This window comes from Anoplolepis gracilipes, chromosome 16, assembly GCF_047496725.1.
Source record: "Anoplolepis gracilipes chromosome 16, ASM4749672v1, whole genome shotgun sequence".
NCBI lineage: Eukaryota > Metazoa > Arthropoda > Insecta > Hymenoptera > Formicidae > Anoplolepis > Anoplolepis gracilipes.
In genome coordinates this window covers 76,449-97,353 of record NC_132985.1, presented here as the reverse complement: position 1 = coordinate 97,353, position 20,905 = coordinate 76,449, and the positions used below count along the sequence as shown (strand labels likewise).

The following is a 20,905-nucleotide window of genomic DNA, read 5'->3' as shown; positions in this document are numbered from 1 at the left end:
AAATCTCATTCTCTTTATTTTTTTAGTTATATTTCTATTAAATTGAGTAATATTTCTAACAATTCTATATTGATTAAAGTCTTTTATTCAATTAAATTCTATCAATTGGAATTGTGCTAATTCTCAAGTATCGTTGTCATGAATTGAATGGGTATAAAAATGATATTGATAATTGATTAATAAATTTTTTGCCATTATAATATTGAAACGAATCTCTTCTTCTTTGTATATTTTACGATCATATTTATAAGTCGTTGTAACAATCGTGCTAAATTTTTACGACCGCTGTAGACGCGCAAATAAAAAAGTATCGCGCAATTTATAGCTTCGTAGCGGAAAGCGAGAAAGACGAATTTTGGACGAAAAACGTCAACCAACTGCTGGCGCTCACGAGGAAGAAGCAGAAAAAAACCTGATGGAGAAAAGAAAAGGAGAAGAACAAAAAAGAATATGTGGCGTGAATTCCTGGCCAAACGGCGCCAACCAGCACAACCTTTTTTTCTTACGTTTCGCAACAGCACTGGCTTTTTTTCTTTCTTTCTTTTTCTTCTTCCTTGCACCCTCTGATATTTTTTTCTTCCCTTGAGCATGCTCGATTTATTCGCGTGCTTCCTCTCTCAGTTTCGTTTCTCGCCTTGTTTCAGCTTGGCTCATTGAATTTTATTCTTTGATATGAGCATGAATTTGAGATATTTTGCAGATTGTGAAATATTCGAAAAATGCGAGAAATTATTTCTCAAAGAAGAGAAAAAGTTTTGCACGATATATAGAGAGCTACACTAAAATATACTTGCTTATATAATTTATCAATTTTAAATCTAATTCGTAAATATCTTTGTAATTGGTGGTCATAATTTTCTGTTGTTTTCTTCCAAGTAAGAATACTTTATTCAAGAGATTTTTTTTTTTTTTTTTTTATAAAAATACTTGGAAAAAATTGTATAGAATGTTATATAAATTGTTATATACAAATTAATAATGAAGTGTAGATAATCATCACATTAGAGATGCGTATGTGTGGCGAAATCCACTGCGTATCTAATGATAAAATTGTAACTGAATCAACTCATTGAGTGTATCAATGTCGATAATGTCCACTGGTTGACAAACATGTTATTTAACTTATTTATTTTGCAAAATACTTGCTCGCGAGAAAAATGGACGTTTTATTAAAAAAAAAAGAAAAAAAAAAAAAGAAAAGAAAGAAGAATGAAAGCGTGATTGCAAATCAGGTTTTCATTGCAACCAGTAATTACGATACTTATAGCGGATATAGAAAAGTTGTAAAGTTGAGGTGCGAAAATTATAAAAGTCTTTTCTCTCGTCTTGTGTATATATACAATCTTATCATATTCTCTTATTATCAGTTCTTATCATTGCATCTTTTCTCTCCTTTTCTTTCTTTCTCTCTCTCTCTCTCTCTCTCTCTCTCTCTCTCTCTCTCTCTCTCTCTCTCTCTTTCTCATTTACATACATTCGCTCTCTTAAAAATTCTAAGAAAATTTTTTTCTTATAAATTTGAAAAGAGACAAAATATAGTTTTGTTATTCTCACTGCTTATTAAAATTTCTCAATTTATGTAATACTTACACGCGCATTAATCAATTTGTTCTTTTTGCTTATAATCATTTCACAGTTGCTCTCACAGACTTCCATTGATTCAATCATTCAAAAACAAACCACGCGTACAACATTTGAGTCTTTTAATGAAGCAAGATAAGACTCCGATCGTGTAATCATAATTTATTTTATCATATTATTTTATCAATTTATATTAATCATATTATACATACATTTATATTCATTTATTAATTGTTGCGTATTTATTTTATTTTTGCACCCCATATGTGAGAATATCTTTTGTTCTTTCTTTCTTCTTCTCTTAATGAGATTAACTTAATCTGGTAGTCCTACAAATTTACGCAAGAAATTATTGTCGCGAAAAACCTCGGGTTGATAAACGTCGCGCGTTTCATCGATTTCGTTCCTATGTGCGTGTGCGCAGGTACACGCACACCTCACGCGCGCAAGGTCCGGTCGGACTCAGGTTTCAATTGCTCATTAGTGAAGATGTTGGAACGAAATACGAAAGACACTATACAGAACGTATTCGAGATCCAGAAGTTGGAACAGGTTTGACGCCTGTACGTATCAGGGTTTCTCAACTACCTTTGTCAATAGCCGGTAATTTTAAAGCCGTAATTTTAGCCTGGATTTAAAGAATGATCCGAACGACATACATAATATATAATTTCAAAACACTTACAAACTCTTACGACGAACAATCTGAGCGATGAGCGAGGGAAATTTATAGGTACAATAGTTCCCGAAAGACAGAAGCTGATTTAATTGTCAATTAATTGGTCGCGGTTGATATTATATCAAGCATATAACATATCTTTCAAAAAAATTGATAGGACTTTATTGATAATATTATTGCATATACATATTTTTAATTTTATGACGCATTAATTTATTTTATTTTTCGTCAATTAGGATGCGGCAGGTACAGCGCCTTGTCAAAAATAACTGACAACGAGAGAGCGCGTCTTTAATATATATAATGTATACAACAAAGTAGTTTTCGATTACAAATCGGACGTTACGATGCTCAAAGTGTATTTCAATCAAGTATAGCGTTTACTTTCGTCAATGACGGCAGGATTATGAATTAATTGGCAATTACCAATAGCAAATAATCGATTATTATACTACGCGTGTGGCACATGTTAATATTCAGACGCAGAAGTGAAGGTATCTTGCTTATAATGTATTGCCATCACGTATAATAAACAATTAATTGGAAGGAATTACTTTGCGTAAATTACATAACTAACATGCTATTTGATTAGCATAGTAGAATAAAGAAACAATGCGCTTAGCACTGCGTGCGCGCGTCAGTAGGTAATAATACATATAACTTTCATACCAACAATATTATGCATACAATACAATATGTCGTTTTTCCATGAAAAACTTACATAATAAAAGATGACAGTTTTACTACCGAAAGTTTATACATCCCATTATACATTTATACTTTTCGAAAAAAAAAAAAATAATTCTTCTTGCGCGGTATTTATCAACTTAAATCCTAAACTATTTTTTTTTCTTAATTTTTTTGTTTTTCCTCTGCGAAAAAATCTCACGTACGTCACGTGACACGTGCAATTGAGCTACGGGAGATACAAAGTTTTGTAACAAATAATAAAGAGTTAATAAAAAAATTATTATACGATTCCTGATTTGCGATAATCGAAATACTAGTACAACATTGTACTGTATTACGCGAAATATTTTTTGCCTCACGCGTTCTCTTAATTCGTTCGCTCGCGGCGCTATAAAATTACTGGTGGACCGCAAAATCGATTAAATTCACCAGAGAAAAAGAGCGAAAGTGCAAAATGATACATAATTTATTTCTTCTATTGTTACGGACGAATACCGCGAGGCAAGATCCAAATCCAAGCTGCCGTCGCCTGCGGCTGACACGCGATTACACCTTCCTTCCTCTTTTTCCATTTGAAACTCGTCGAATAAGTAAAATGCAATCCTAGACACTACGTGCAAATAGCAAACGGTCTACGTCTAGGTGCATTAGTAATCTGCGTCAACTATCTCTCTCCGCGTAATTTACGTTGACAAAGTGCATAATCTACATAACATAGATAACTCGCGCTCGCGTGCGTTTTTTCTTTTCTTCTCTTTATTTCGTTATTTAGGACTATACTTTACAGGAAGACAGTAAATAGATTCGTACTGTATCCTTGACATGTATTACGAAATATTGTGAATATTTGAATACTCGAATTGTTGTTGTCTTTTCCTCTAAAAAATATAACAATCTTACTTACTTGCTACTACGTAACGTAATTGTGTCGATGTATTATTATTAGGAGGGGAAAAAAGTGTATAAATTTTAATTAACAAATGTATGTATCTTATTAATTACAATTATACAACTGCGTGTATGATAGGTATATAAAGAAAGAATGGATATATGTACAATATATATATATATATATATATATATATATATATATATATATATATATATATATATATATATAGCGTAATGCCACGTTACATTAATAAATTGACCAATTACTAAATTGGTTGTAATTTTGCAATTTACAATCCTGACAGAAAATTCTCTCTTTCGAGAAATCGTTGAGGAATTTCATAAATCTTTTGGAAAAGTCACACCGGCCATATTGGTTACTTTGGTAACCGAATCGAATCAAGAAATCAAGAAAACGAAAGAGTAAAACTTGGACGATCTATTATATATTATACAATACATACGATCTACGCGTATGACGAGCTACCTATCGTAGCGAGGTCCTTTTTCTCGCGCGGGAAAGAAGAAATTATAGTTACTCGTCGCGGAACTCTTTGATCGCACGATGGAGACGTAGCGCGAAGGCGACGCGATGCGCCTTTGCAGTTTGATCGATGGAAATTGATCTAATCAATATTAATGAGCCCGTGTGAGCCAAACGATGGAACATGGAACGCGATCATTATCGCATTCCGGGTGGCATTATAATTCGCGCTATAAAGTATCGGGGGAACGGCATACTAATCGTCTGCATACGACGCGACGGTGCATCGTTATACGCGCACGTAACTCGCACGATACCTTCTCCGAGTCCGAGTCCGAGTTCGCGTCGTGATCATCCCCAACGGCGAGTTGGGTATTCAGTATGTCAAATGCAAGAAATTAATCGACGTGTGAGTAAATTGAAACTAGGTATATAGTCGTACTAATTGTAAGTATAATAGTTTCAAGCGACAAAAGACTTTTAAATTTATTTGTAAAGGCATTAATCACCCTTTCTGTACAAACTATCAAAATGATAAATTATATCTTTGTCCTATTGTTTATTAACGATTATTTGTTTATATCCAAATATTTGAATAATTGTACTATTCCTTTGTAAAACAATACTCGTAGGTGTATATATAAAATTCGTCTATACATATGTACGAGTATATTATTGAATGAAAATATCGCGCGTGATTTCTTCGTGTATACGTATATATGTGTATGTATATGTATGTTAATATATTTCACGATTACAAATATTACACATTATATTGTAATTTTTATTGTTATACTTTCTCCGTGTAGAGAAAAATTACTATTTACTATCACTAGCTATATACAATTATTTCGTCGCGGAGCAAAGAGTATAGAGAATAAACACGCGCGGCGCGCGGCGCGCGGCGCGCGGCGCGCGGCGCACGGCGCACGGCGCTCGGCGCTCGGCGCTCGGCGCGAAGCGTCGTACGGGCAAAAAACATCGCGGACGATTCCCGGGACGAGTCGACGGGAATTACAACCATTGTTACAACCTAACCGTCGCGCATATACAGTCGCGCATAGCGATACGAGGCATGTGGCACGCGGCACGCAGCACGCATACCAGCCTTACTACTTACTACTTACATGACCGCTGTAGAGGTGATTTTCTTATATCGTATGACGACGTAAGCGGGAAGGCAAAGTATATATCGACATAGATTTCGCGTATCAATAAACGCGTATAGAAGTCTGGAGTGTCGTGCAAAATGTCGTCAGAGTGAGTGCTTATGAAGATGCATCAATGAAGGATTAAGACAAGATGAGCAGACTTGGGATCGGATTTTGTGCGAACAATCGGATAATTTTTATTACATATGAGGTAATTTATTACGTATGTATTATTCACGGAATTAATTTTTTTCTCGTTCTTTCGAGAAAAGAAATTAAAGAGATTAAAGAAATAACATGCCGGTTATTAAAAGAATAAGCCGGGGAAAAATCTGGACAAACTGACACTCCAGATTCACGCTGCGTCTCACTTTGTTTTTCGACATTTTTTTTCTTGCTTTAAATTTTAAGCACTTGAGAATGTTGCAATGGTTTTACGCGTAAAAATTATTCGAATATTATATATTAGATAATTATATTATATTATATTAAATAGATCACCCGAAACACTAGACGTAAATGAGATTCATGTTATATCGGCGCGACGTTTCGATATTTAATTTATTATTTAATAAGCATTGTGATAATTTTTACATATATATCTAGATCTAGAACTTTGTTCAGACAGTATACGACACAAAAAATAACACAAAATCTCATTTAAAGTCGATAGAACATTCGAAATATGACCAGCATCTCATCTCACAATATATTATACAGTATATTATACTTGTATGTTTGGTGTCTGCTAATCTAATTTGTTTAATAAATAAATTGTAAGTATAATAGTAATTTTTACACATAGAACTCTCTCTGGAAATTAAAAGTGATTATAGACTGACATGAAAGCTCATTAAAGTCGATAGAATTATTGAAATAACTGAGAGAGAAAGAGAGAGAGAGAGAGAGAGAGAGAGAGAGAGAGAGAGAGAGAGAGAGAGAGCGCAGTGATTTAAATGATTTGATTTGGAACATGCATTTTATATACATAGCATATTTGTTCGAAATCGCTACTTTCTTATCATTATTATTATTTCTATCCAACATATAAAATAGAGCTGATATTATTTGCAGCTGTATAAATATACAATTTCGGTCAGCTGCCGATAAATTGTTATACAGTAAACAACATACATATATTTAATAAAAAATAGTGACGGAATAATGTTTTATTGTTGAAGAAATTAAATGCCGATTAAGCGATCCACATTTTTTTCTGCTGTCCAATTAGAATTTAAACAGCATTTAAACATCATTACAAGTCTCGTGATGGATTTTTTGACGACTCATTCATTTATTCAATTACGAATTACGATGTTGACACGCTAGCAGTAGGTCTCGGCTTAATAAAGTTTTTTTTATCGCTTATCACAATTTTAATTGAAAATTTATATGAATTTTGTACACGGATTGCTTAATATCTACATGAAATATGAAATATTAATACATATAATATTATTGGCATGGAAGGTACAATAATTTTTGGCTGGAAATAAAACTCTGTGGTTCTATTAACGGTCATAGCAAGGCTAATAATAAGTATATCTTTCATTAAAGAGACCATCACAGTCGATTATCCTGTACGAAGAAGCCATTGAGACAAAACGTTTAAAAGTTTTAAAGTCACAAAAAATAGTTTGTTGCGCACACGGCTTCGAATTGTTGGACCAACTATTAGGATGTATCGTATCCTTCCCTACTTCCCGACTGTTTTCTTCGTCTCGAGCCTCTCTATACCTAAACTTAAACGATCACTTCTATACATTAAGAGCTAGGTGCATTTCCGCCATCTGCTTGCTATACCGAAATTAAAAAACTTCGTATTCGCCGACGTTCCAAAATGCGTTCTAAATAGCTTGAAAATATCGATTATTCAGCGGCAAATCTGATGATTCCACCGACTATACATATACACGACTATACATCCATAACCCATAACCCATAACCCATAACCATCTATATATAAATGTCAATTTCCAAATTGATTATCAACTTACCCTGTACAATCAAGTTGTGACAAGTATTTGTATTATCAATTATCAGCTTGATATAAGCTCTGTTTGTTAATTGCCTCAACATTGCCGTTGACAATTGTACGAATTGTCTTACGCAATATCTATTCTAAATTTTTTTCTATGAACTCATGATTCTCTCAATGTGAAATAACGCTCGCGGTTGCGGTTGCGGTTGCGGTTGCGGTTGCGGTTGCGGTTGCGGTTGCGGTTGCGGTTGCGGCTACCGATGCGGCGCGACGGGAAGCGGGAAGACACGCGCGTAGATGCCACCGGCGAGATACTCGAAACGACATGCGTTCCTGTGTGCACAAGTCCGATGGAACGGTGTCGGTGCACGTCGAGTCGAGATGCGACACGAGACACGATGCGGCGAGTCTCACGTGGTGGTACCTACACGTCTCCGTGTACTGTGTACTGTGTACTGTTCACGTCGGCGCCTTTGATGCGGCTGTGCGTGTGCGTGTGCGTGTGCGTGTGCGTGTGCGTCTGCGTCTGCGTCACCCAGCAGCAAAGAGAAAAGTGGCGGCGCTGCCGAGAAGAATGCATCATGCACCATGCACCATGCACCTTCTTGCGTTCTTCGTTCTTCCCTCCTCTCGGTAATATGCATGTGCGTGTTGCATGTCATGTGATGGTAAAAATCTCCTTCTCTTCCTCCTCCTTTGCGGATTACCCTCCCCCCCCCCCTTTTGAACGTTCCACAGTGTGTGAAATTCGTCCGATCGAGGCAGACGAAAAAAATGCTTTACACCTGATTATAAAGATATTTTGTAGTTTTCTATCTCGAAACGGGAGGAAACTTAACCAGGAAGAATAGTCGCTCGCTCAATCGGAAGAAGACATAGGTAAAGGGAAAAATCATTATTTTATCTAATTATTAAATTGAAATTAATACGAAATTTACGCTCTCTTTTATGTAAAAATTTTGATAAAATATATCTTATAAAACTTTCTTTTATTAAAAATAAAGAAAATTATTTTATAAAAAATATTTAAAAAATACCTATAAATTATATATGAACTTTGATGAACTATGCATATGACAATCGTGTGGGATATTTTCCGTCTTGCTAGTTATAGGACTAATTTCCTTGTGCCTTGTGCATTTTTAGAGGATGTATGTATGTACTACATACATACTTCTTTGAGTGGATCTCTTTGTTTTTTTTTCTTCTTCAAAGACATTCCCTTTATTCTATATCTTTCACGATTAAATTTTCATTCGGTATCGCCAACTTTGGTTATTACATGTAAGATTAAAACATTGATAAAACATTAAAATTTATGAAGTATCTCTCAGAGCTTTTAACGCGGAAATATTTAAAGCCTTGATACATGTACATGTACGTTATTGCCAAGTCAATTTTCTAAGATTATGCAATAATTCTGCAACGATTAAAAAATACATTTGTTGTACTTTTCTTTCTTTGTATCCGAAAATGTTTTTTTTCTTTTTTCGCTTCGCATAATACAATTTGCGAATGTTTCGAACCTAACCACGGCACGTTTGTAGAAACGCCGCCGCGTATTGCGTGCCGTCGGCTGCAGACAATGGAAAAAGTGACATTGATAAAGATAGGACCTCACCGGGAGGTAGCCTTCCCGGGGGCCGGGGGCTGGGGGCCGGGGCCCGGGGCTGGCATTTTTCAAGGCGCCGCGACGCGGCCGCCGTCGCCGTCGACGTCGTCGGCAGAAAGCTAGCCATGTCTTTTTTCAGAAATCTCGCGCCGTCCATCGTCCATCTCTGCCGACGTTACCGTCGCGTCGCGAAAATTGCTAGCTTTCGCTAGCGTCCCTCTCGTAAGCGTTTTCTCGTGACGTTTTTGGCGCCAACAAAGTGCATCGGTTGGATAGCAATCTCGCGCAATTTGGTTCGCCGCCATTCGCCGCCATTCGCCGCCATTCGCCGCCATTCGCCGCCATTCGCCGCCATTCGCCGCGTTCGGCGAACGAATAATGTCGCATAATTTTTTTTCCGGCGGTTTCACATCTCTCGGCAAATCGAAGAAAGTCGAGAATTCTCAATGCGCGCGAGAAAGCGCAAAAAGTTTACGAAGACTCGTAACTCTGTTTTCGAAAACTCGCTTTTATTCGAGGCAAATCGCAGCGTATTTGCTCAAGTTTCATCCCGAACTTTGTTGCTAAAGGCACAAACAATGACGTATTAAATCGACGTGACAGAGATCGAAGACAAAGAGCGAAGCAAAGAAAAATCATGAATCGTCAACAGGGAAGTTCAAATTTCAATTCTGATTAAATGATCGAAAAAATTAATTTAAAAAAACTAATTTTATTTTTGCAATTATTTACACATATCATATATTCTAATAATAAGTTTTGATTAAAATAAAAAATGTTATATACACATCTCGAAAAAGAAGATTATCGGAAAATACAACAAAATTATATAGGGATTTTTCTCGTCTTTCTCAGTCTCCTCTTTTATACTTGCAGATTTTTCGCTCCAACTTTTTTGCTCTTCCTTAAATACCTTAAATAATAAAAATATTCGTGCTTCTCGATTTCTTCCGTTTCTTTGTGCCTTGTACATTTGCGCAGCTGCAAACGTAGCCGGCAGGTGATAGAAACACATGCTGCATGGACCATGTTGGGCAACGCATTCCTCTTACTTGAAAAACTTGCCTCGACGAAGACGCTCGCTTGATCAAACGCAAGTCTTAACAATTGGAGCGATAGTGTTTTCTGTATTATATATACATGTATAATGTGTTGAGAAAAAGTTCACTTTTCTTTTCCAAACGTAAGTACTTTAGGAGAAGCATTTCTGAATATGTAACGTGTTAAAATGCAATATATATATAGAAGATACATGCAAGTTTGAGCAAGATGGAGTTTTTTTTTTTTTTTTTTTTTTTTTTTTTTAGTTTAGGTCATTTATATAATTTGGTATAAGTATAAATACTTGTCGCGCGCGTGCGAAAGGGAAGGAATAATTTCTATTATATGCCTTGGAAAAGTTATCTTGACTGGGAATGTTTAAAATAGCGTGCGCATCTCTTCTCGAGACGGAAAGGCGAAATAATGTTCGAAGAATCGTTTCTAATGAATGTGTTTCCTTAATACCATCTAATCTCGCGATAATCTCTGGTTTGAATAGACGCTATCGCATATATGGTAGTATGGTGTAATACGGGAATAAGCCCAAGAACCTTTGATCACCATTTATCTCGGTTATCATAGAGTAGTACATACAGCGGGCAACAGTAACTACGGGAATCAATCTGACAATGAGTTCTTATATTTATTTATTTGGTGGATAAAATACGGCGAGAAAGGCGTAGAAAAGTTTACGATGAAATTATTCACTCTTATCGCATGATGGAGCAATCTGTGTTTTACAACAAAAAAAAAAAGACTAAATAACTTGTTAAAAAATAATATCTATATAAGGTTTATGTAAACAGTAAAAATCTTTTATAAACGTTTTTCTTAACCGTGGCAGGAAGCTTTAATTGATTAGGGATCGTTATTTTATTATAAAATGCATATTTGTAATTTTTTCATAGATAAATAATAACGGTTCAATAATGTCTAGAATCTATCGTCTCGAGAGACGCATCAATTTTTTTTCACTCACAATCAGATAACTCATATAATAAATATCTGGCGTTTTTCCGTCAAAAATTTTATTTACCGCGTAAATTACAAGTAACGTTCGTTCAAAAGTTAACCGCCGCTTTCGATCTTGAATACCCTATAACAAGTCCTCTCTGCCTTCTAATTGATTGAGCCTCGATGAAACATGTAGCTGTTGTGCGCACGTATTACTATCCTCTTCTTTTCTATTATTATCTTTTTCTTTTTCAATTCCTATGCTGTTTATTCAAACCATATGGGCCTCACATGACAAGCATAACTTTTATTATTATCATTATTACAAGATTTACTAATCCTAATTTTTAAATTAAATGGAAATTAAATTTTAATTGAATTAAATTAATGTAAAGTTACTCATTTTAATTAAATTTAATTATAATTTTGATATTCAATTTAAATTTATACATTCTTGAAATAATTCAATATTGCAAAGTAATATATTATTTTAAATTATACAATATATTGAAAAAGTATATACAATATATATATATATATATATATATATATATATATATATATATATATATATATATATACATGTATATGTAGAGATCTTCTTAAATGCAGTATAAAAAAACATCTATCGATATCAAATGTTTGTTCGCAAATTCAACGAATCAAATTTATTTCTTTGACGTACCTTTGAATAATAATCGACACAGTAGGAGAGAAAACACACAATGCAGGCGCTAACGCGCAATTGCACACGTGTGAATGCATGTGTTCGAGGGAAAAAAAAGAAGTCACCGTGGTCAGATGGTCAGGCCTCATTAGCGAGATACGCGAAGGGAAATTTTACAGTTTATTTTTCTCTCTTTCTCTCTTTCTCTATTGTCGCATATAAATGCATACATACCTCTCCCGTTTTTCTTCCTCTTCCCTTTTCTCCTTCCTCTGTTTCCCTCGCTCTCTCGCGAGAACCTCTAGGCTTTATTAACGTCCGCCATTATCGTTTTAACCAGGCGGCATCGCATTTTTATTTTTATTTTTAGCTTCGAGATATCGCGCGCGCGCGTTCAATAATCGCGGTCGTGAGAAAGTATAGGAACGGGGCGGTGTTTTTTCAACTTGTGCATCTCTCACTTCCTCGCGTCGTGGCTCGTGGTATACTCCTCTGCCGAACCCTCTGATAGCTTGTCCATCCCTTTTTGTTCTCCTCCCTTCGCCTCTCGTCTCTCGTCTCTCGTCTCTCGTCTCTCGTCTCTCGTCTCTCGTCTCTCGTCTCTCGTCTCTCGTCTCTCGTCTCTCGTCTCTCGTCTCTCGTCTCTCGTCTCTCGTCTCTCGTCTCTCGTCTCTCGTCTCTCGTCTCTCGTCTCTCGTCTCTCGTCTCTCGTCTCTCGTCTCTCGTCTCTCGTCTCTCGTCTCTCGTCTCTCGTCTCTCGTCTCTCGTCTCTCGTCTCTCGTCTCTCGTCTCTCGTCTCTCGTCTCTCGTCTCTCGTCTCTCGTCTCTCGTCTCTCGCCTCTTGGCTCTCGTGTCTCGCGTCTCGCGTCGACCTTTTCATTTAACCCTCGATGCCGACCGCATGGAATTCCGAGAGACTTCGAATTATGCTACTCGTTCTCCCATCCCTTTCGCCTCTTTCTGCTCGTCGTAGGGCCGGCATTACTTTCTCGCCGTCCGATAGGGCTGTATGATAATCGATATGTGTAGTCACATAATGCGTATATGTACACTCCAAGGGTTGTTTCGGTTTTCGTCGGACGAGGGGAGAGGGGAGAGGGGAGTGGGGAGAGGGGAGAGAGGAGAGAGGAGAGAGGAGGCTCGCTATTATATTATATTTTTCCACGATACCGTATATTGGCTCACGGCAAGTTATTAATATTTTAGATTACCAATGAAACTCTTTGATCCTTTTAATAAATAATTTTAATATCGCTAGTAGAATCATATATGATTGGAGTATACAATTTGAATCGGAAATTTCTTAAAATTGAAAAGATAAAATTATTGATCTTTACTTGCATATTTACTTTTAGAGAGAGAAAGAGAGAGAGAGAGAGAGAGAGAGAGAGAGAGAGAGAGAGAGAGAGAGAGAGAGAGAGAGAGAGAGAGAGAGAGAGAGAGAGAGAGAGAGAGAGAGAGAGAGAGAGAGAGAGAGAGAGAGAGAGAGAGAGAGAGAGAGAGAGAGAGAGAGAGAGAGAGAGAGAGAGAGAGAGAGAGAGAGAGAGAGAGAGAGAGAGAGAGAGAGAGAGACAGACAGACAGACAGACAGACAGACAGACAGACAGACAGACAGACAGACAGACAGACAGACAGACAGAGACAGACAGAATGTATACAGACGTGACAAAAAGAAATAAATGTTGGGTAAAGTAAAGGGAAAGTTGTGTTTCTCTCGTAAAATTTTAGAGAATGACAAAATTATACACTTTTTCGTGCGTTTTGGCAGCTATTATTTCAACGATGCAGCGATTGAACAGTTATGATTCACGATTTACTCATCATCGGTTACAAGTGTACCGGGGGATAAAGTGTACCGACCGGATACGATGCGTCTCTCTCCCTCTCTCTCCCTTTGATAAAATATCTTTCTACGGGTCATGAGAGGAAGACAATTAAATGCTCGGAATTATAGACGGACTAGCAGAATTCGCACTCACAGCGTAGAAATGATAGCTTCTCTCTCTCTCTCTCTCTCTCTGCCGCGTTTAGCTCTCTTTTCCTATAACTTCTTTATGAGTGTTGATAATGGCGTACTCTCACACACATGCGGAGAATGTAACGCGTAAATTTTACGCGCATTTCGACTGTCACGGGATTCCGCGCAAGCCATCCGACATTGTATAATGTCACGTAGGTAGCGCAAATTTCAAGAGATGCGATTTTTTTTTTTTTCCGAAAAGGTAGTTTATAGGAAGATAATTTTATTTATCTAAATATAACTAGTTGTTGGTATTTCACACAACAATTTCAACCGCTTTATTTGTAGTCATACATATTTTTTTAACACACAACAACGTTATCTAATAAAATTTAAAATGACTAACATTTGAAAATATTATATAATTAATCTTTAAATTTATCCCGATTTATTTCTTCGTCGATCGAATATCTTCAAACTGCTGTGAGTTATGCAGTTTGGTTGATGTCTCGACAATTCTTCGTAGATTGCACATAAATATTGGGTCAATACTATGACTGCAATATTATGCTTCCGCTTTTTGCAATTCGCGCTAAGGACTAAGGCAATATAATAATAATAATCGACCGCCTTTTGCGGGATCGTAATCGCGCGACATTATCGATTGAACGATAGAGCGAGACGGAGATACGGATCTCATTGCTAATTGCGTTTCTCGGCAAAATTGAAAGATTGCATTGCCTGCCCACCATGTGCTCCGGCTATCTTATTATTTCGCCTTATTATACTCAATCCACGAAATCCACGTACATCCGGAATGTTTCCAATAAGCCCGGGCAGTCGACGAGACCAATCATACGCACGCACTGCGAACGCCCACGGTGCTACATTTAAATTAAACGCCAGACTCGTGGCTCAAGGCAACTTCCATTCTCAGTCAGAGTGTCGAAATAACATGGAATTATTGTGGAACGACGCTACAAAGTACGATAACTATTAATTACTGAAACGTGTACTGAAAACAAATTAGAAGGCAATGTATCGATTTTACACATCAATTAGATACGTTCTTTATTTCCTGTGATTTTATTTATGGTGTTGGTTGCAATTGATAATAAAGTAAATTTTTATATACGAGGTATACAAAGTAGCTATTCTCGTGTCCTCGTGTGTCGACTGTACAATATTACAATGTTTGTTTCTTTAACGTTTAGATATAGTGTGTGACGTTGCGCTCTCTCTCTCTCTCTCTCTCTCTCTCTCTCTCTCTCTCTCTCTCTCTCTCTCTCTCTCTCTCTCTCTCTCTCTCTCTCTCTCTCTCTCTCTCTCTCTCTCTCTCTCTGTCATATTGTCTAAATTAATGTTACAATTAATAAATTGATATTATTATAAATGCTAGAAAAAGTTACATAAATATCTCTCTGTTCTATGTTTTATTTATTTTATAAATAAATATTTATTTTAAAGAATTATAAAGTGACTTTTTTGTGTATGTTCAGAATATGTGTATTATAATTATCACATCTTTGTTTATTTCAAATACTAAATATGTAGGTAGTACACAATCTTCATTGTCATTCCTGATGACAAGTGTAAAAGTGAGAAATATTATTTGAGTGAAAAATTTATTATTTTATGTTACAAAAGCCAATCTTTTTACTATTTTTTCAAATCTAACATTTGAAATTTAAATGTTATTTATTTGCCTTCTTGATCGTATGAATAGAAAAGATAAGAAAGCACGGTTAATAAAGAATTTATTTGTAAAAAATTACAAAATCTCTAATTTTACCTGCAAAGAACAAACAAACAAATCTGGAAAATTAGAAAAGATTTTCAGATAATTTTTTTACAAGAATTCAATAAATACTCCGTGATGCGTCGATAATTTATTATGCGTAAAAATAAAAATATGCGTAAAGCAGAGATTTGCGCAGACAAGCGCTAAACTTGTTTGCTAAGGCAGCGCATTAGCGGCCGAACGCTATATGCGCGATTATCAATGTACCATGACAAAAATAACCGGTATGTATCTCAACGATGCAGTTCGTTCCCAGTAAGCGAACTTCTTTCGACGCGTATTGCGTAAGAATCGTTGCGACGCGACGGTGCATTTGCATTTACGATCCACTTTGGCATAAGAGATTTCTTGCCAAGGATCGCTACGGTACTTTCCAAGTATCTTGCTTTCAATCAAGGAAAATTGCTCGCAGCAGTGACAAAATCATCGTTGATATGTGATTGTCGTTGACAATCGATTCTCGGACAAAATAAATATATATTAAATGTAACAATTCACAACGTAACGATTAAAAGTGCCTGCTCCAACTTTCGGCCCTCTGATATCTTATCTCTGGGGTTTCATTCCTCCTTTCATCCATGATTATTGTAGTTTAACATGTAGGCAGAGAGTATAAGGTCACGAGAGGAGAATCGGAATGATTCATGAAAGTAAACGCTATAGTGATCTCACCGTTTTCGTCATACTACGCGGTTGCAAAAAAAAAAAAAAAAAAAGAGAGAGAGAGAGAGAGAGAGAGAGAGAGAGAGAGAGAGAGAGAGAGAGAGAGAGAGAGAGAGAAGGCGCCCGATCAACAATGCGCGATATGTGTACCAGATATGTATTAGAGTAAACTCCGGCTTCCGGATGAGCGAGCGAACACGCTCTCTCCAAAGTATTCATAAATATAAATTGGACTTTGATTCGGCCCTCGTTTTACGGCTCTGGGGTCTGCAAAAGGATGTAGAGAGGAGGGAGGGAGGTTGCCTAGCAGATCGAATTCTTCCGCTCCCCTATAATAGGAAAGGATCTTGCACCGGAGGATGCCCAGTGAAATATTTGGACAAACTTCCGGAGTGACTTGTTTATATCGAAATGTGAATAAAAGGAGATATCTATATAAAAACACGAAAAATTAATTGATGTTTTAAATTATGCCTTATTGTTGAAAATTGTTAATATTATTATATGTATATTAAGTTTTACGTGCCGCGATGCTTATATTTATAAATGACAAAATTTTTCTCTTTTCTCTTTGCTTTGTTTACTTGTAAAATTTGTCCGAATGTTTCAAAAATACCTCGTATAGCCTTGTATATCGTGCTTTCGCTAACTTGAGGAAAATACATTGAAAATTGTTCGTTCTGCAAATAGATAAGCGTTTTCTGTATATATGTTTTTTGCTGCTTAAGAAGTTGAGGTGATTGGCTAGCGGCTCGATCACGTTGTTTGACGTTGAGTGCAAGTAAATTTATTCAAATATAAATTTTTTTTAAGATGTTTGAAATACGAAGAGATCTCTGAGATGAAATCTGTTCTTTAAATTCTCAAAGTCTTACATCTAGTTAAATGTTCAATATAAGAATCGAATTTTTTTCATGAGCCTTTAAAATACGATCAAATTCTAAATCATTCATTATAAAACATTGTATATGTGCGCACGCGCATGTGTGTGTGTATGTATATTTATCCTCGCATATTGTTATTATCGCGTATTATATGCTTACGATATACATACATATAAAGAAGTTATTCATTCAGAAGAACTCGTTTACAATAGATCATTATCGTTTTCACTTGTTTATTTCATTCTCTTATAATAATAGAAATTCGAGGTAAGACAAATATTTTAATTGTCGCTCAGAAACGACTGTATCACACACAGTATTAACGCAATATAACGCTTCTCTTCTGCGATTTTTATCCGTTCGAGAATCTTCATAGCGAAAGCGTTTTTTCGTCGTACGCTATCGTGTCTCTCTCTTCTCTCTCTCTCTCTCTCTCTCTCTCTCTCTCTCTCTCTCTCTCTCTCTCTCTCTCTCTCTCTCTCTCTCTCTCTGCTTTCTTGTGACATTCTTGAAAATATCGCAAATACAAGCGGAGGAAGTGAAAGGAAAAAAAAAAAATAAAGAAAGGAAAGAAGAACGGAGAAAGACATTGAGACGATACGAGAGACTATCGCCCCCGGGAATTGAACTCTGGTTACCCGCACGACAACGAGGCGAAAGTGACTCTAGCCCCTTCTTTGTCCGAATATAACTGTATTTATCTCGAGTCGCTTGACTGAATCATCGGAGAATGAGAGAGTGGGATACCTTCCTCTCTTGATCGAATGCGAGTTCAAACATTTCACTCTTCAACGAGAGTTTGTCCAACTTGCAGCAATTCCGTCTCTTTTATCGTCTCTTCTTTTCGAGCGAAACAAGACGCAGTATGCTTTTTTTTTTTTTTTTTTTTTTTTTTTGTATCTTTACGAGAAATCGACTATCATAGATAAGAATGGCATTATCATTTCACTTTCGAGTTTAACCGAACAATTTTAAGGTAAATATTAAGGTAAATCCAACATTTATACACATCAACGTGATAATTTTTTTACTTTTATTTTGTCTATACATGTACACAATCTATAGGCACAATCTGGCTCACTATCGACGTTTATTGCACGACATTGTTTAAGAAAAAAAAAAAATATCTTTTTTTCAACTCTCGTGAATTTTGCTCATCGAGATTGTGAAGTTATATTAGTTTATATTTTAAAAGACGGACGATATTATGTATCACGGTAAAATCACTCGAGAGATATTTACTGGATATTGAGCTGGCTATATTTTCAGTAATTTCGCTAATATTAATAATGCAATTTATTGTTGTTACGTCACAACGTTTCGTTCATTTGAATTCATCGGCGAGACATACGAATTCATTTGGAGCCCCACATTATATGTATACATTTGTACATACGTATACGAATTTTTACTCCAATGACGCGACGCGCGACGAATTTATAGGTAGAGGAAATAAAGGCCATTATCGCAGTTGAGGAATATTGAATTTTTTTGGCAGAATATTATAAACGAATTGGTCAATAATACAGACTTGAAATCGCTTCATCTTGTCCAGCTAATAAAGTTGCTTCTCCGCGATAGCGTAAGAACGTCGAAAATTTAGTCATATACTAAAAAGTTAAATAAGTGATGCTTCAGCTGAATGAAAAGAGAACGGCGATTAAAAGACAATATGACGAAAAGTTAAAAGGTTTTCTCTTAATATTTCTCGGATATTCTTCGAGAAAAAGAAATGTCTTTTTCTCGAACGAAGCAATAGTGTAAGATATATGGCACGTTTACTATGGCAGACATACTTATGTATATATGAAAAATATATATGTCTAGCTCTTGTAAACGGATTCTTTCTTCCATGGTAGGGTTCAAGCTCGAAGAGCGACGCATATGTGGAGATATGTGAAGCCGTGTGAAGTCGTATTTGCGGAATAGCTGGAATTGTATTTAGCCAATTAACACACGGCCTAGCGGACGCGTCATTTGCATAATACGAGTTGTTGAGCAATCAAATCGCACTCCGTCACTCGTATCGAGTACACTCGGGATTTCTTATTCAGCGAGTTCGCGAAATGTGCATGCGATACCATCTGATGCTTGTAAACGTTTCAGTCAACATCAATTTCGTCATCTTCTCGACCGTATAATTGTTATAAGTTTTGTGTTAAATGCTACAAGAATTTCACACGACTTGTTAATTTATGATAGCAAAGTACAAAAGAACTTGGAGTTAATTTGAGAGGGAGGGAGGGAGGGAGGGAGGGAGGGAGGGAGGGAGGGAGAGAGAGAGAGAGAGAGAGAGAGAGAGAGAGAGAGAGAGAGAGAGAGAGAGAATTCTCTTATAATATAATACTCTTATAATTGAAATACAAATGATTTTTTTAATGAGATCTCATTGCGCAAAAGAATCGTATTTTTACAACACTCTTATTTTATCGAAAATTTATTGTACAATTTGTTAATATATATATGTGTGTACAATACATATATTGACTGACAATGAGATAGATAAGGTTAATGATATTTTTCTGCAATTTTTTCAATCAAAGTTATCCAATACACATGAGAAGATGAGCTACTCGGATCAATTACAGACGAAATCAATAACGTTTACGTTAACGTTAATGTACACCCACCCACACAGACGTGAGTGCACGCGGCTCTCATCGACTCCCACAATTACACATCATTTTATTTATTATGATTCGATAACTCTGTTCTAATTGCGCGGCCGAAGCAGCAACGTCACGACTCACGACGATGTACGATTATTGGCGCGCGGCAAATGATCCCGACTGCCATTTTTATTACCATAAATACCCAGTGTTATTTCTTCTCCGGAGAAGACGATAGGGGCCCGTTATGGCGTTATGGGAGTTATCGTTTGATTAATGACCTCGGACCTCAGAACCGGAGACAGAAACGTCTGTATACGAACTTTAATTCAAACGAATCTAATCTCGTCGCGCACGCACCGCACTTCCGCAGTTTATTCTCGTTTCGCTTAATTGATGGAGCATCGCGTGTTGTCGCAGCATCTCACACATACCTACCAACGATCTAGACTCTAGACATTTCTAAACATGCGCTTGCTCGCGCCCCAAATGATAAGACGCTGCATCCTTGTGTTTATTTATTTGTAAATTTGTATGATCGTACGAATTTCCGAGCTGATAACGCGAAAAAAAATATATATCGGACGATGCCTGCGTTCCGCTTGATTGACACAATTAGTCGAAAATAACGAGTCGATAATACGATGCTGTCGCGTCGTTGTATTATATAATAATTTCCCTGCCTATTTATGCGAAATGCATTTTTATTTTTCACCGAAAGCATCTCTCTCTTTTTCTTACACACCATTTATATTTATATTTCTTTCATAAAAGAATAGATTCTAAAGTTGTCAATGAGTTTTAGCGGACTAATATAGGATCGCTTCAAGTGTTAATATTTTATCTTCTATCTCGGACCCCCGACAACTCGAGCCTAACAGTTGGAAACAGACGCGAATATTACTTTTTATGCTATTTAATGCTATCTTTAAGAATTCTCGTTTTATTTTTTGAACAAAAAAGGAAGTTGGTTGATCATTGAAATGCCATAGGATAAATTTCTAAAGTGCCGTTTATAGAATAATATACTATAATATACTATAATACTATTTTATCATGCAAAATATGAGACATGTACAATATATTATTTTGAAAATGTTTCAACATTTCAACATCGAAAACGTATTTTAAAATATGATTCTACACGATCATGATCATTTTTTTTATTGGTAATTTAAAATCGACATTCCCATCTCTCTCTCTCTCTCTCTCTCTCTCTCTCTCTCTCTCTCTTACGGTTCCCTTATACCGTTTTTT

At 36.2% G+C, this 20,905-nt stretch overlaps 1 protein-coding gene across 2 annotated transcripts in view; it reads left to right on the top strand.

Annotated features, from left to right (window-relative positions):
• The window catches only part of Dlp (glypican dally-like), a 128,764-nt gene that overhangs the window by 78,128 nt on the left and 29,731 nt on the right, over positions 1–20,905 (top strand). The window contains exon 1 of one of the 2 annotated variants that reach the window (XM_072908541.1): positions 5,301–5,687. The exons of the other annotated variant lie outside the window; for it this stretch is intronic. The gene's annotated coding sequence lies outside the window, so the exon portion shown is untranslated. Of the gene's footprint in view, positions 1–5,300; positions 5,688–20,905 lie in introns of those variants that run through there. 2 annotated transcript variants of the gene reach the window in all.